Source organism: Pygoscelis adeliae, unplaced genomic scaffold (genome assembly GCF_000699105.1).
Source record: "Pygoscelis adeliae isolate BGI_AS28 unplaced genomic scaffold, ASM69910v1 Scaffold294, whole genome shotgun sequence".
Classification (NCBI taxonomy): domain Eukaryota; kingdom Metazoa; phylum Chordata; class Aves; order Sphenisciformes; family Spheniscidae; genus Pygoscelis; species Pygoscelis adeliae.
In genome coordinates, this window is record NW_008824722.1 from 98031 (window position 1) to 102362 (window position 4332).

General features: G+C 41.6%; 1 protein-coding gene across 1 annotated transcript in view; it reads right to left on the reverse strand.

Annotated features, from left to right (window-relative positions):
• WBP1L (WW domain binding protein 1-like) overlaps positions 1–2967 on the reverse strand; it is a 46320-nt gene extending 43353 nt beyond the window's left edge. Inside the window, exon 1 of the mRNA XM_009323230.1 lies at positions 2923–2967. The gene's annotated coding sequence lies outside the window, so the exon portion shown is untranslated. The remainder of the gene's footprint in view (positions 1–2922) is intronic.
• Between the last annotated feature and the right edge of the window lie 1365 nt (positions 2968–4332).

Here is a 4332-nt window from a genome sequence, read left to right on the forward strand (position 1 = left end):
TCCTATACTTTCTTCAAAGGCTCTTGCAATTTAAAAGTCATAGGAAAGCACACCAAAAATACGCAACTTGACTAATGCATACGCTTCTCTGCTAGGTGAGGTCGCCTTTCTGCATTACATCTTATGCAGCAAACCACACACTCCTCTGGGAAAATGCTACCTTTACTTCTTCTAAAGCACCATGTATGCTGACAAGCATGTACAGATACTAACACAAGTCAAACAGGATTTTCTGCTATAGAAAAACCTGCTTCTAGTCTTTATTCTCCACTTGAATCCATAATTCTGAATAGCAAATGCTCTGTTTTTAGTTTAAGCAACTAAACATAAATCCTGATGAAAGGTGTTAGGGGTCTAAAAATGCCTGTTACCACTTTGCACTAGATTTGAACTGGTGACCTAATGATGTGACACTCGATAGTTCTTTAATTATCTGTGATCACAGAGATCTGCATCAGCAAATGCTTAAATCCTGAGAGACGATACTTCCTGGGAAGAGAAAAATGTTAGATAAATGAAATCTTCAGAAGTAAAAGATTCTAGATTTGTGCAATTTTAACAAGCAAGAAAATACAAATACCAGTCACCAGATTCCTATGAGTTTCTGGAAGATCCTTATATTACAAATGTGCAACACACAACTTTGTACCAAAAGTCAGTACTTGCAAAGCTCAGCATTCACTACTAGACTGGGGTAAACACAGCAAGTCCAAAGAGTCTCCCTCATGGCTTTAGAAATGCACTAAAAAGCAAGACACGTTTTGTATCGAAATGCACAAATAATTCCACTTTGAGTCAATGTATTAAAAACTAAGATTTTCATGATCTGTTCAACTGCATCATACCAAATATGCAGAGCCTGGCATCGTAACATCTACCCTACCAGAACTATGCAGGCTCTTTGCAATCCATGAACCTTACATCAATATCCTGGTGCTATGCCTGCGGAGGTAGGTGCAAGTCCCAATGAGGCAAGCACATGTTTCTCACCTGGTTTTCAAAGAGGCATCAGCTGAAAGCAGCCATCAAGTTTCCTCTTGAAGTGAAGCATCCTCTAATATTTTATTAGGTTGTAAAAATTTCACAATGGTACATCTGCCGGTGAGGCAGATAGAGCCAAAAGCACAATTAACAACTCCCATCAGAGGGTAGATCCTGTTTAACATTTTTAAAGAAGTACTGCATACACGCAGGTGCTCCATTTCATTGGAGAGTCTCCACACAAAGAAATCTCCTGATCAATAGCAATACCTTTAATCTCTCTGATGAAAAATAATACTCCCTTGAATAGCCATCAGCCTCTCTCCCTGCACACATAAGTAAATAAACTCAACCACGACTGTGACCAATCATGCATCTATACAAACAGCTATCTGCCTGCCTGGGGGATGCGAGTCCTTTTGTTGGACTTGTTTTGAAGCTACAGAGGTACAGATGCCCTACACTCATTCAACCACCCTGAACATACCAGCCAAAAATCTTATGCGATCCACATGAAGACAGTCCCATTCTCCAGTTTGCATCCAAGAGGTGTGCAATTTAGGGCTTCCCAAGAAAAGTTGCTTATCATAGTTAATTTTAACAATATCATACATAGCATTAAAATAGATTCAAGAAAGGAAAGAAAAATGTAATATAAAATACAAAGGCAGGTGATAAATCTTCCAAAAGCATCCAAAAAGATCACAGTAAAAGCTTGTAAGGGTAAGCAACCTGGTCTCATAAACATGCTTCTGATTAACCCTTTTGCAGCTTCAAAAAGATAACGATCTCTGTTGTTGCTACGCATGTCTGCCAGAGCTTGCCAAGGAAAGCATGAGCAAGCAGCTTCAAAGGCTGAATGACGTACCTATAGCAGTAAACCCTAATCCTCACTGTGGAAACCACAGAACTGAATTTAGTCATAGAAAATGGGATTAGAAATTCTAAAACAAAACAAGGGGTTGAAGGAATTAGCAGTCATCCCAAGATCATGTTGAAAATATTGAGCAACATTTAAATAACAACTGTTGTCAGGGTTGATAAAGAAGAGAATAAAACTAACATCTTGCACAGGAAACCTTTAGCAGATGAGCATAGGAACGGGGCATCCGGGTCAGCCTAAAACCTTACACACTGACCCTGGATGGTGGCTTGGCAAAGAGCGGAGGTGCCAGAGAGCACCCCAACCATCACCCCTAGAAAGTCAAGTGCACGGACCCCTAGCAAAAGGTTTCTGTGATTTGACCATAAGAAACATGGCACGGATCGAAGCAGACAGTGCTTTGACGATCAGAGTGATGGCTCATGTGCCACATGCAGGGGCAGAGAGAGAGTCTCTGGGAAATGGTTTGGGAAGCACAGCATTATTCTTTCCACAGTTCATAATGTCATGCAACACACGTATACAAGAATGTTGCAACTGCTCAAGTGACCGTCTTCGCTAACACCATATAAAGCACACAGCAGAAATGCAGAGGTCAGGATTTCTGAGGCAATTCTCCAAGGAGACACAGTTAATGTGACTTTCTGAAGTTCCCCACATTTCTTGCACTGTAACTTCCTGGACAACAGCATCACATATTTTCCAATGACCGGACCTAACCCAAATTACATGTTTACACAACCCACGTGAAATTCAGGTTTTGATGAATGCGTGTTTTCATTTTAGGACAAGAGCTGATTTTCTAACTCAAGACAATCTTTCAAAAATAAACCATGTCTGCATGTAGGGTCAGGATGCCTAGAGAGATCCTAAAACAACAATTAGTTTAAGTGAGCTTCCCTGGCCTTCTCACTGCCAAAGAAGCTTCATTAGCAAGTACCAAGTATTCAACTCCTGATCGCTTCAACAGATAAAATAAAGAGAACACAAAGACTTGCATCAGGAAAAGGAAGGCGGTGGCAGGAACAAAGATGACAAGCAAAGAGAGAAAAGAATACCTTGAGAAAAAAAGGCAGACTGTCATGATCTAAGTGCTGATGAAATCTGCTCCCGATCGATATGGAACGTGACCATAAGGTACAAGCTCACAGTCCGATGACAGAGAGCATATTCTCCCTTTGATCATTCTCCGGTGTCAATGGAAACCCACTGGGGCTTGAAGAGATATCAAGTCTTTGAGAGATGAATATCTAACCTAGCACACAGGCCATGAATGGAAGTAGAAGTGAGTTTCCACCCCTCCTCCCCAGGCGCAGGATTATCAGTTCCATCTAACGAAGTCTGAGTGGTCAGATTTCTGTGACCTCCCTCTACTTTCTCTCTGCCCAGACACCAGGCTCTTGTTTCCTTTAGAAAGGCCTCCATGCCTCCCTCTCACCAAAATGAAAAGGAAAGAGGACAGGATAGATACTAGGTGCCACAGCTTACATGCAGTTCTTCATGCCAAGCAGTGCAGCACAGGGCTGTCCAAATTCATGGCAAGAGCAGAATGGCTGCGTTATCTTTCATTTTCCATTGACACTGCCATGCGAGCCTTCTCCCTTGCAGCCTCACAAACTCCAGCAGAGCGCTGCAGAAGAGCAACCTTGCAGCAACAACCTACCGTACAATATTACCAGTTAGTTCCCAAACAAAAGGTTACGGCAGTTTTGAGTGGAGAAGACTGGAAACTGCTTATCTAGCGTCTCTGCAGGGAAAGTACAAACACACTCGAGGATCACCCTGTAGAGCAAGCCCCTCTGAAACCTCAAAGGTAACCAGACCTGCTCATGGACCCAGAGAAACTATGCAAAGATTCAGCTTCCACCGGCAGCAGTATCGTAATCAACTAGCAGAGCCTCTTTGCTATACTTGGACAAAAAAATTAGAAGAAAGGAAAGTTAGGGCATTTCACACTCTGCTCAGCCTCTTAAAAGATGAAAGCAAAGAGGGGATTTTTTTTGTTTAAGTACTTGCTTAGAAGTTCGGGGGAAAAAACCCAACCTCTTAGCTTTCCTTCAGTATTTAGGCAGACTTTTTCAGTATTTCCAGTGTTGCGAAATAGAAGACAGAAGAAAAAAAATCTACTTCGACTACACAGAAATGCCAACCAGGAAAACAAACCATAAAAACTTGTATAAAAACATGCATGTCCCTAAAAACAGATGCACCTATCAAAGCATTGTTTAAAGTTTGCCCAAGTTGAGAGTCTAACTGAACTCTCTGTACTTGCTGTTAAGAACAATTTTACTCAAAGTAATAACCAGGATTCAAACCAAGTAAGAAATTATGAACTTGGTTTTAATCGGCTTGTGAGAAATGCAATTTGCAAACGCTACCCTTAGCCAGCTATTGAATATACAAGTTGATAGAGCCCAGAAGGCACTGTGATGAGTGACTTAAAGTGGAGGCACCCTACACCCACCAAC